This window comes from Salarias fasciatus, chromosome 11 (assembly GCF_902148845.1).
Source record: "Salarias fasciatus chromosome 11, fSalaFa1.1, whole genome shotgun sequence".
NCBI classification, from domain to species: Eukaryota; Metazoa; Chordata; class Actinopteri; order Blenniiformes; family Blenniidae; genus Salarias; species Salarias fasciatus.
Genome location: NC_043755.1, coordinates 5,853,731 through 5,866,924, shown reverse-complemented (window position 1 = coordinate 5,866,924; position 13,194 = coordinate 5,853,731). Strand labels below are relative to the sequence as shown.

Genomic DNA, 13,194 nt, shown 5'->3' with positions numbered 1-13,194 from the left:
CTGAAGATGAGGACTTCATTCTCTTCTTCATTTGTCCTCATTTGTTAGCACAGTGTGATGGAGAAAAATGCTATATGTAGCCTCAGTAATTTTCTCTGGTCCGGAGCTGTACTATACTAAAAGATAAGATAAAGTGCCGGCACAGTGTGATGCCCACATTGTGCATGTATGTGAGTGTGTGAGTGTGTGTGTGTGTGTGGGGGGGGAGGTAATATGGCAGTGTGTAGGAGCGGAGGAATGAAGAGAAGAGTGCAGCTGGAGCTCAATGCTCCTCGTGTTAATTGGCCCATACTTCAATCACAGCCACTGGAGTGTGTCCTCTCTGACGGAACAGATCCTCTCTCCTCTTCTTTCTCCCTTTCCCAATATCACCCCTCTCTCCTTTTTCTCTCTCGGTCCTGCTGCACTTGTTCATCCACTCATGCACTCTCACACACGCGGACACACTCACACACACACACACACACACTGCTTCGCTCGGTCCGTCTCACTGACTCACTTTGATTTGTGTGCTTTTCTTGCTCATTCATCCTCTCATCCATTCATTCAGTCAGTCACTCCAGCACCTCGCTCTGTGAAATGTTTCTTTTACCCACTTTCTTTTTCTGTCTCCGTCCACACCTCCTTGCCTGTTTTTTTTTTCTCCATCCATTTCTGATTTCTTCTTTCACACATCTTTGTCCGTTACTTCTTTCACTCTCTGCTTCCTTCCCCTCCACAGACTTCCTCCTCTCTCATTTCTTTCCCTATCGCTCTGTTTCCCTCTCTTTGATCCCGGTTGAGTAGAAAAGCCACCAGGCAGGCGAACGGCTCTTGTTCCCATTGTGCATAGTGTGCAGAGCGATGGGCGAGTAGCGCAGCGTGCAGCAGCGGGGCGCACGCCGCCGTGTGCGTTTCTACTGCATGGCTGTAAACAGCAGTAGTGAAGCCTGCTGCTGCTGCTGCTGCAATGGCCTCTTTGGACTTGATAGCCGTGGCTATCATGAGCCATTCCGATGACAAACGACGGAGCCATCTATCAAACCCCGGCGACAGCAGGTCCTTGCAGCGAAGCGCAATGCACAATATTTTCGAAATTACACATGCCACAGGCTGATAACCGGATTAGAGCCGGTTGCTTCTGTCATGACACAATTTCTTTTATGTGGATCACTTAAATTTAAGGGGCTAGCTGTTACAGAGCATGAGGAAGAAATTCCAATTTACAAATTTAAGACAAACACACACACGCGGACACTAAAGGCATGCCTCGGAAACATTCGTGATACATGAAACGTAAGTAAAACTGCGCCGTGGCGGTTTGCTGCCTCCACTCAATTTTGCCAACCTGTCAATGTACAAAAAAAAAAAAAGTATAGGCGAAGGGAAATCAAAGTCTGTGTTGTCTCCTCGTGTAAAACATGTTTTGCAGTTAGTCTCCATTTGTCCTTTCTCTGTTTTCTAACCTTTTGCAAGAGCAAAATGAAACAGTCACCTTGACATGTCACTTTGATGTTTCTTCACAGGAGAACGACATTTTATTCTGACATTTCAAACCCATTTAATTTCCATGTGCTCGTAAAAAAAAAAAGCCTCACTCAAAGGTTCAGACTATCTTGTCTTTAATTCAGATTTTTTATTATACGTTCGGATTAAACTCTTCTGTCAGGAGACAGTGTCAATTAATTGGGCTTTACTTCTGTACATTCGGGGGATAACTTTCATTACTTGAATGAGAGGACACTGCTTGTTTCGCTGCTCTCTGTGGATTGATGGAAATGGGATGAAGCTGACCCTGGACCTCGCCAAAGTGTTGCACTAACAATTCTCTGACCTCATTTTTCAACAGAAAGAAAAATGTCTTGGTCTTACCCAGTGTGGTTTCTGGTTAATCAGACACAAAGCAGTGACTGTAAATCACATCTATTACAGACGACTGTCACAGAAATATTTGACATTATCCTCATTTCTCTCTCTCTTTTTTCAACTCCAAACACTCAGCACAAAGTATATAATTACCAGAGAGGAGAATGTATTTAATTTTGCTTTATTACACCCCCCTACATGTCTGGTAATTCCGGTAATGCTCTCAATGGAAGTTGTGTAACCTGAGAGAAAGAACCAGCTGATAAAATTAAGGCCCTATCAATTCTTTCAGTTTTCTCTGTAATAAAGTCTTAGTAATTCCTAAAATTCTCACCCTGTCCGTCTGCATTTGTGGTTTTATTCATCTTAAAGATATGTGTGTGTTTCGATGATTGTCTTTTCCTTTTCATTTAATTTCTTTCAATGACAAAATGTCCAGACGTCATATCGTATTGATTCCTACGTTTACGGTTAGGCTATGTTTGAGGGAAATTAAAGTAAGTGAATGTGGCGTCCTGTAATGCAGGTTTTCAACACATGGGAGGCTGAGGCCTCTTCTTGGAGCTTCATCCCTTCTTACACTGGATTTCTACTTTTTTTTTTTACATTGCGTTAACGTTAACGGGATCAAAAGCAATAAAAAGCACAGTTGCTCTCATGCATGTTCCACACGTATGTCTCATATCACAACTCTTCCCCCTTTTAGGATTTTAATAAATCTGTAGTACACTCAGCTACAATTAATTTTACTCTAAAAGATATTGAATTAAAAAATATCTTCTTTTGTTTTCTCAAACATTCAAAGGGGGATAAAAAAAATCATGCAGGGAGAAAGCATCGTCCTCATTCCCAGATTTTCTGTGGCTGCGTCTCACACCCCACCCAGAGGAGGCCCGCCCCAGCGATGAAAACATAACTCTACCTGTGTGTGTGAAAGTGTGTTTGTGTTGTCTTTTAACCCTGTCATTTCTTTAATCTTAAGGACATTGAAGGCTCTCTCTCTCTCTCTCTCTCTCTCTCTCTCTCTCTCTCTCTCTCTCTCACACACACACACACACACAGGCTGGTGTGAGTTGTACAAACTGCATGAGCAAAATCAATTTGTGTGTCAAAGATGTACAGAAATATTTCACTGGTGTCTCCATTTTATCTCCTCTTTCCCTCCGAACCCGAACACAAACACATCCATTCAGAAGACATCGGCTACAAATGGTTTACTACCCTCATGAGTGTTCAGACATAAATATCAGTAAGGTCATATGCTTTCATGTGGAAAGGCCAGAGTCTGGGGATCTTGCAGAAGGAATTCATATAACAGCGCACAGGGCATTATTTCAATAAGCCTACCAGGCCTATAAACTGAATTAAATGAATAAAGGATGTTTATGATAGAAGCGTTTACTCTAACGTTGGCCAAGTAACAAAATATTTCATTTGTCGACCTCGACACCTGAAGTCCAGGACTGCAGTGGCGTTCTCTGGCTTTCCTGCTTTTCCTCCCAAACTGACTATTTTATCACATAATTTACTGGACGTAATGTACATATAAATTGTTTTCCGTGGTTGTGTAATTTTTTTTCTTCTTCACATCTCCTGTCAAGATGTCCTTACAACGCACTGCCTGAGGGATCATCTTATTACATTTGTTTTAAAAGGAATAATTTCTCCCTGCTCAACCTCTTACAGACAGCCAGAAACTCTGAGGGTTTGGTTTTGTGCTTGGGGAAAATAGCTTTAATATCAGAGCTCCATCAAAAGACAGAAATGCATTCATCTTGTGCATTTATGTAACACACTGTACATTCATGAATGAAATGCTTGGCTGATTATTGCTTTTCTTTAACGAGTATTGAGATTAAAATCAGGAACAAATTGGTTGAAAGATTCACTGTGGATGCGACGAGGCAGTGCCGCCAACTCCAGGAATACACTGCATTTAGCAGAATCACGTTAGAGCTGGGTACAAATACTTTCTTAACAATAACATTAAATGGATTATTTTTCCATTCCAGCCTGAGCCGATAGTCGCAAAGCCACGCTGCTTCTGCTTCTGCTCCGCTCCGCTCTGCTCTGCTTACACCAGAACTTCCATTAATTCCTTCATTGATTGGCCAGACACTGGGATCACCTTGCCAAATCTAAATCAGTCACTAATTAAAAGAGCAAGATGAAAAGCAGCCGACACTGCAGCCCTTCAGGACCTGTAAGGTGAAACATTCTGTAGCAAGTACACCTCGAAAGCAGCTCGACTCTCAGCAGAAAACACACACACACACACACACACACACACACACACACACACACACACACAAAACACCTACCGCTGCATAGTAATGATTCACAATCTTATTCTGAGGATAAATAGATTAAACTGGTGTGGGAAACCTTCACTTGTAACTACTGTGCCTTTGTACAAGGTCACACACGCATGCACGCACGCACGTGCGCGCACACACACACACGCGCATGCACAAGCTGACATGCATGTGCAGGCTTTGCACATTTAGATGAATGCAGCATGTGACTCTCTGAGGGGGAGGGATACACGCCCTCTCGTCTATGTATCCCCCCTCTATTGCAGAGAGAGACTTTTTATCGCGGGGGGACGAATAAAATGTTTTATCTCCACCGTACAACGATTGTAGCTACTTCACCAGCAGACCGGACCAAATAATATCAGATAAATAACCTTTTCGCAATCTTGTTAAAGAAAAACTGTTATCTCCCAGCAGAGACTAAAACTCACACTCACCCTGCAAACTGATCCCCATCACGCAAAGAAGTAACATTTCGCCGGACTTTACATGTTTTTGACAATGGCACCAACTGAGGTCAACTGAATATCCAGCTAGCTAGATAGATAGATAGATAAATAAATTACTGCCATCATACTGTCAGTTTTATTTATTTATTTATTTATTTATTTTTTTTGCTGTTTTATCCCAACATCAAAATTACCCGCCCTTCTGCTTTCATCACAAATCACACCCTGGATGAATGTGCACAGTTATTTCCTTCACACAGACACAAACATTTAGCAAAATGGAAAAAGCGGGGGTACATTAAGCTCATCTCGTTCAGCAGAAGGCGCCACATGTTGCTGAAGTCGAGTCTGATTCTGTCTGCTTAAACTGTAACGCTACATAACAATGCTGCATACAGGTTTGAGCTGCTGCTGCTCGCGGAACATCTGGGTCTGCCCCCGCTCATAACCAGAGGTGTTAGAAACACTTCTGTCAGCCTATCCTATAAGCACTAGCGGATCAGTTTGGCTCAGGAAATATGCTTTCAAGAAGACAGAGGCACGACAGGAGATAGGAGAATGAGGATTGGGACCAGTGGATGTTGTTTTTGTTTTTTTCTGTAGTTCCTTCGATGATTCTCAAGCTTAAGAGGTGGTGAGAGGTTAAGTGAAGAGATGTCAGAACCCCACTGTGTCGCCTTCATGAAGCCAAATGGACACACTCACTAACGCTGTGATGTTTGTTCCAAATCAACCAAATATGAGGTCTTGGTCCCAATTTCTTTTTTTTTTTCATTTTTAGCAGGTTTTAACAAAAATGCTGAAGCATCTTATCAGGCAGGTGTGCAGCAGTCTGAGATGGCCACAGCTCTTCATGCTGGCTTCAGATCGCATTGTACTGAGTGCAATTACAAGCAGCCAGAAGGGAAACTGGTTCATGTCATGAGATATCAGAAATATCTGACAGTCATGATTTGCCTTTTAGAGCCAAGAACAACATGAGTAGGGGGGGGAAAAAAAAAAGAGGCAAAATGACTGCAAATCCATCAGCAGCAGCAGCAGCATCTCAATGAACCGCTCAGCTCATCTGGTTTATAAAAATACGCTTCCTGCTTTGTTTCATGTGTGTATGTATGTGTACCCACACACACACACACACACACAAACACACACACACAATATATCAAAAATATTATTTATGCTTAATAAGTGATCTAGTGTGACGAACCATCTTGGAATTAATTGGAATGATCTCCAGACTCCGACGTGGCATGACTACAGCATAAAATATGACTCAACATTTTCAAGTGTTTGAAATCACACCGAAAGCCGACAGCATACGTGAGCTCACGCAGACATATGCTCCCACAGAAAACAGTTCATTTTCACCAAGTGGCACGACCCTGGACCGTTCTGCGGTAGACGCAGACTTATTTTTTGGGTCGAGATGAAAACAGAGCAGCCAAAGACAACAATTGATCTCTGTGCTATTTCCCCATCACTGCTCAGTGCAAAAATGTGTAAATGAGTGTCTCTGTTTCCCAAAGCTACAGCCTTTGATGAGGAATATGCCTCAATTAACAGTGAACAGATGACATAACAATCAACCCGGCGAATCCAATCTGCGCCAGATCAAGGCTGAGGTCACCTATTGGCTCATTTAAAAATTAGACTGAAATTACTATTGCATAAGAGAAAGGGAGGCCTTAATTCATGATAACCTTCTAGGAGACAAACTAAAGACGGTTTAAGTGTGTGTGTGTGTGTGTGTGTGTGTGTGTGTGTGTGTGTGTGTGTGTGTGTGTGGGAGGGGGGGGGCTGTTGATAATATAAAAGAGGGGGAGGGGTGATCACAATCTAGCATGGTAGAAATTACGCAAAATGTTGAATCGGATGAGGAATAGCATTGAAACATAAAGTAAAAGACATTAGATGTGATTTAAACATTCTAATATTTTGTGTGATGTTTATTTAATTTTTTTTTATGGGAAGCCATGCAGGCAACTGACCCCAGGTGTCTCACACACACACACACACACACACACACAGTGCCTGCCCACTGAGGTTACATGTAAGTACAGACCCTCTACTATTTTCACATGGGCCTGTTTTGTGCATGTGATTCTTGGTGGTGTCAAAATCCTGAGGAATGTCTCAAATCACAAGGTTAGTTTTAGAAACTGGAGCTATTTACGCAAAAAGATAAAAAAAAAAAAAAAAAACATCCAACAAACATCAAAGTGCTCCCTGTCTTTTCTGCACTGACGTTTCCCGCTCCTTCCTTGTCCTCACCTCCTTGCTGCGCAAATTCCATTCAGGTGCAAACACACCTATTTGCATTTGTAACATCTGTATAGCTGGCACCTGTTTATGAAGGAACCCACATTCAAGCATGAAAGAAAATAGAGCTAAGCTATTTTTGCATGAGGTGATAAGGCAATAAAGCAGGTTCAACTTTGCACTGGTACCTGCACATCGTAAATCCAGCACAGTCACTCCAGAACAAAGCCTGCTATAAATGCCAGCTCCAAGCTTCTTTGAGGGGAGAATGACATTGGGTTTTAACAAAACTCGTCGTGCATGCAAGAAGACAGAGGAGTCTCGCGGATCGGGAGGCATGACACCACAGCCCGGGCTGACATGCGACACGGGCTGCAGACACAGGCTAACGTAGTTTTTATAAATGCCCCCATTTCCTCTTTTTAATAACCACTTATGCTGTCATTTCCTGCCCCATCCATCATCATGAAGGACTGCACCACACTGCTGCAAAATGCTGCACTCCGCAAAACATTCCTGCACATCTCTTCATCCGCTTTCATTACTTTTCTTCATCTTCAATTCTTTCTCGTGTGTGTGTGTGGTGTGATGTGGTGTGGTGTGGTGTGTGTGCACATACACTATGCACTGTATAAGAGTATGCCTCCTAAAGGCAAGGTCCCAAGGTCCTGTCTCATCTAAAACCGACTCATGTGTGCGTTTGTGTGCCTGTATTCATTGTGTGTGCATTTTTGGGTCTGCTGTGTGTGTGTGTGTGTGTGTGTGTGTCTGACTGCATACCCATGGGTCTCTCCCTGAATGTACTTTTTTGGAGAGTTTGTGTGGCTGTGTATTGCATGCAGCCATGTGAAGCTGTGTGCCTGCAAGCTGCCTCCAGACTTGTATTCCCTAAACAAGCCGCGGGGCTTTGGCTCAGGTTTGTATGTGTGCGCGCGTGTGCGCACCTGTTTGATAGCAACAGTGTGCGAGCGGCGCACGTTAAATTGTCCCTCAGTGTTTGTGTGTGCTCGCAGCCGTCTGTGTGATTTTGTTTATCACAGTGTCTGTCGGTCCGCCAGCCCATCCATCTGTCTGTCTGTTTCCATCTCCACCTGTTTGTTAAGTGACTCCCTGTCACCGTGCACAGTGTGGCTCTGACAAATATGACCGTCTCCGCTCGTCCCGGTCCAGAGCCGGGCTGTTTCTGGGCTGCGGGCTACACCAGAGGGTTTCCGAGCCGCGGCAGCTGCCACACCGCTAAAACGACACAGAGTCCGTTTAAGAGTTCAGCTGATCTTTAAAACGACTTCTAGGTTTCTACGGCATAATCATTTTGCTTCGATTATGCCCATACCGATGCATACTTTGTGCTGAAGAACTGCATTTTAATCACACCCAAAGCAGCACTTGTGCCTCTTCCAGCAATTGGTTGCCACTGTAATTCAGCGTGTGAATGTCTCCTTCTGAGACCCGCAGCCCTCTAAAAACATTATGGGGAGCTGAGTTACACAAATGATGCTTCACTTTTCATAATGCAACTGAGATGGTGTTTGTTTTTGTGGCAACTGGTCATAATCAAATGCACCACAATGTCACTATTATATCTAATTAGTGGGAGCTACTGTGAGTTATCGCTGATAGCTTGGCAGCCACGAAAGAGCTCATCAGCAGAGAGTTGGGGAGCTTCACTGATTTCAGAAAGAAAGGTATTTTGCTCAAGGTGACTTCTTTTTTTTTTTTTCTAACAATATCTGGTTGAAGAATTTGAAGTTTTTATTCAAATTACTGAGAGGTAGCTTATTTTTCTACTGGAAACTGTGACGCCTGCAACACACACATGTGATAATGAGTTTTCTCTATGAAACCCTAATTTGTGGATTTATAAAACTAACATTTATTGACTTTTCCACTGTTCCAAACAGCTGATTATCTCAGACAATGAAGAATTAATAACAGCCACGAACATGCAATTTTAACCCTTCGCTTAAAACACAATCACACTTACAACCTTAATTAGGCAAAAATAATATGTATTCACTTAATATGAATTCCACAATGGTGCCATTCACCCTAAAACATCACTCTGTCACATTATATCACACTGGGACATTAAATACAAGGCACAAGACAGTTATCCCTACATGCAACAAATTGAGATTCAGCACCATCATGCAGTATTCAAACACACATGAACACACACCCCACTATTATCTGCGTCCCTGATCTCCATCAGCCTCCCTCCACTCACCGATCCCCTCATTTCTCTTCTAAACCTTATAAAACAACATGGTTTCCCAAAGCTCATTTATTTTGTTGTTATCCTCATACATGTCTTTGCGATGCTTTTTTTAAGTGACATTTGCAAATGTCTTGTTTTATTTGTTTCAGTTATGATATGAAAACCTGTGACAAAAAAGCATAAAACAGAAAATATTTCCAATATCTTTTTTTTTTCTTTGCTGTTGATCCACCTGACCAGATTGTCCATAGATTAATTCAGTTGTAACTGTGTGATTCTGCGTCTGCTCCAGGGAAGCATCAGCTATAAGCGTTTGACACATTGAAGACATTTCTGGCTTGTTGCTCCCTTTCCCCCTCTCAATTTGAGGAAACTGTCATTTCTTTCAGTCTTATACTGTCAACATCATTTTTCAAACTGTAATTTCAGATGTATGACACACTCCGCACTGCGAGAAGTTTCATTTTACGGCATAACTGAATATCATTTCATGTCTAAATGGCCCAAAAATGAAGTGAGATCAGGCATTAAAAACCTTAAGACTGTAGTGTGCAATTTAGATTTTAGTATAATTTAGGCTGCGGAGAGAAGGCGGTCTGATAAATTGTGTCCCCTGCTGATTTCAATGGAGGGCATTCTTTCCCGAAATTATATGGACTTATTTATTGAGCACTACTCAGTGATAATATCGAAGGAAAATACAAATTAAGAGTTAATGAGTTTGATTTATTTCTTTCTGTGGGTAAAAAAAACTTCCAAAAAAAATCTCACATGAGAGGAAAGCAACTGATCAATGCATCTCCCATCACATGACATCCCATCACTACCACAGGCATTCAGGTGTGGGCTGCAGCGCTCCAGGCCAAAGTGAATATGCAACACATCCATCGACAGGATCCGGAGAGGAGTCCAGAGGAGAAGAGGGGGAAAGATGAGCACTGTAATCGCTCCAAAACTGCATCCTCTGATCTCGTTAAAGACCAATTGATGTTCTATGTTAACGAGCTTTACCTTAATTAGAAGTATTAAAAAGGAGAGTGGATACCACGTGTGGAGAGGGTGGGAGAGGGGTTTCGGGTGGGCGGCAGGATTGAGGAAACTATCCACTAATGTTGCATCAAACAACTGATGAAAGGGGAGGCGGGAGAGAGAGAGGGAAGAGGAAATCGTACAGAGGAAGTCACAGGTTGCAGGGGTGAGAGAAGAGACGGAAAGGATCGAGGCAAGAAGAAACAGGGGGATTGGCAGAAGAAAAGAGAGACAAGCGAAGGGGGGATTGAGCTAAGCTCGAAGGTTTTCTGTGCAAAAGTCGAAGAATCAATGAGATGAAATTGATGAGGAGCAGGAGGCTGAAGAAAACAAGCACACAAATGTTGACTCCATTCCTCTCATCTCTTTTCATGTGCTTTTTAACCATATCCCCCTCTCAGATTCAATTCCACCGGCCCCTCTCCCTCTCTCTCTCTACTCTGCCCTTCGTTCTGCTGCCTGTCCAATCTCACCCGGCTCTCCCCTCGTGCCTCCTCTCTCCTCCCCCTCACACCTTTTCTCATCTCTCCCTCGCTCTCCCTCCACACCTTCTGTCTCTCTCATCACTCCCCTCCTGCCCTCCCCTCCACTCCCGCTCACCCCCTCTCACAGCTGGTACAGTACGGATCTCTCGGGGCAACTGTACGACAGATCGGCAGAGAAGGGGGCTCTACCGTGACACTGAAGGCAACACTTTACGGGCAGCAGTGCATGCAGTGCGGTGCTGCAGTACGCCTGTGCGTAAATTTCAGCGGGGCTTGTGAGGGGAAACGGTAAACTGAGCAGAGCATGTCACCTGTGGGTGAAAAAGCTGATTGAAATGGATATCAGCTGAGAGAGCGGGGAGAGAGAGCGAGAGAGAGAGACGCCAGACAGCCCACAGAAACGGAGAAAACAAACACATTAATTCCATATTCCATCCTTGGCCTCACGATGCAGACCAATAAATTTAATATTGCCACTCTCAAACACTGCAGCAAATCTGTAAGAGAAGCAACACTGTGCTTCTCCATTTTACAGGTCAACATCATGATCCTCTCCTCTGGTGGTCTTTATGGTCCAAGGCCTTGTTTTTTTCTGAGGAATGACTGGCAGTGACGGAGGCTTCAACCTGTCCCTCACCCCTCTTCCCTTTTACAGACAGACAAACAGAGAAAAAGTTATTTGCTCACCCAAAGAGCCGTGCACATTCAGAAATCTGCCTACAGAGTGAAAGCTCTCTCACACTCCTTCACCCCGACGGAGGGAAGAAAGCCGCTTGTTTCAGCTGTCTGAAAGTGTTTGAGGCAAGTCAGCCCGTTGGGGGAAGATTCCTCGGTGGCAACAGAGGGATAACTGTGCGCTGCCATACGCCCAAATATTCAGCGTATCGGGATATAAATAGATCAAGAGGAAAAACTGATCGGCAATCTTGCGGGCTCCAGAAGACGAGCCAGGCAGACGCGCTCGCTCACGCACGAACGCACGCGCACACACGCGCGCGCGCACACACACACCAACACGGACCACGCAGCCCCCAGAAAATGAGCATCAACAGATATGATCACCTCAATTAATACATCCGCAGCAAAGTGCGCGGAAACTGCAGCCTGCGCCGGAGTGTATAAAGACTTAAACGGAGCCCAAACTCTGTCGGTATGAATAAAACATGGAGAATTCCTGGCAGACCAAATCTTTGCCTAAAGGTGCAGCAGTCTATATGATTAATTGAAGTGCCGGTAAACTGCGCCGGTGAGTGTGTGGCTACCGCCGGACCATCCGTCCAGTCTGCCGCGAACAAACCTCTGCGTTACGGGGGGCTGAACGGGCTCGTGAGTTTCCAGGCGCAGCAATGACAGAGGGGTCAAAGCCCCGGTGCGCCGGCCGCTTCCCCCTCACCATCCCGCGGCCATCCATCCATCCGGCCATCCGTCCATCCCTCCATCACGAGATGCCGACACCCGAGCCCCCCGATCCCCGTCTCAATGACGCGGAGCCCCCCTCTCACTGCCCCAGCCGCAATTAATCTAAGCGGCACCGGAGTGTGTGTTGCGTGTTTGCGTGCGTGCGGGGTGAAGCAGCGGCAAAAAAAACAAAACACACACACACACACACAAAAACAAAAAAACAAAAATGCCGCAAAATGTCATTAAAATAAATGTACTTACTGTTTTTCACCAGCCTTTCCCCCCTCTTTTCCTGCGTCCCTCCATCCTTTTTCACATCCTTCCTTTTTGAGGTATCCGTTTTGCGGGTGCGGGTGTCCCCCCACCGCCGCCGCCGCCGCCACACACACACGCGCGCACACACACACACACGCGCGCACACACACGCTGTAAAAATATATATCTAAATATATATATATATATTTATATATGTTCTACATGTATTCAATTCCTCCGATCTCTCTCTCTTCTCCTCTCTCCCTCCCTCTCTCCTCTCCTCTCTCTCTCCTCTCTCCCTCTTTCCCTGTTCTTTTGTTAAAATTCAGTATATGCGCCCCGTCACCTAGCAACCGTCAACCTCTCTCTCCCCCCTCTCTCTCTCTCTCTCTCTCTCTCTCTCCCCCCCTCCCTCCCTCCATCACTGGCGACACGTGTTGAATGCTAAACTTAGCGGTCCGGAATAAAATTAATAAAAAGGGATGGCCGCTCTATATCTCCCCCTTTCCCTGCCTTCTTCCTCTCTCTCTTTCACTGTCGCGCGCGTATCATAATGCAATATAAATATTTACCAGAACCACTCAGCCCTCTCACTGCCCCACCGCCACCCCCACTTCTTTCCTCCCTCGCGTCCCTCTGCATTTCCCCTCCCTCCCTCCATCCATCCATCCATCCATCACCGGCTCCCTCCCTCTCCGTCCTGCCTTCTTTTTCTTTTCTTTTTTTTTTTTTTTTCTTTCTCCAGCCTCCTATCGCCTCTTTCTGCTTCTCCAAGCAAAACGGAGGCGCCACACCAGCGTCTGTGGATCCACATGTGAGTGTCACCCAGCCCGGTGCGTCTTTGCATGAAGAGCTGCAGCTTGCTGCGTGCTGCCCTGCGTGCGTGCGTGCGTGCGTACGTGTGTGTGCGTATGTTACAGTAGCATGTCAGTGACCAT

The 13,194-nt window shown here is 44.8% G+C and overlaps 1 protein-coding gene across 1 annotated transcript in view; it reads right to left on the bottom strand.

The window, feature by feature from the left end:
- The window catches only part of grin2db (glutamate receptor, ionotropic, N-methyl D-aspartate 2D, b), a 50,824-nt gene extending 38,206 nt beyond the window's left edge, over window positions 1–12,618 (bottom strand). The window contains exon 1 of the mRNA XM_030102321.1: window positions 12,263–12,618. The gene's annotated coding sequence lies outside the window, so the exon portion shown is untranslated. The remainder of the gene's footprint in view (window positions 1–12,262) is intronic.
- Between the last annotated feature and the right edge of the window lie 576 nt (window positions 12,619–13,194).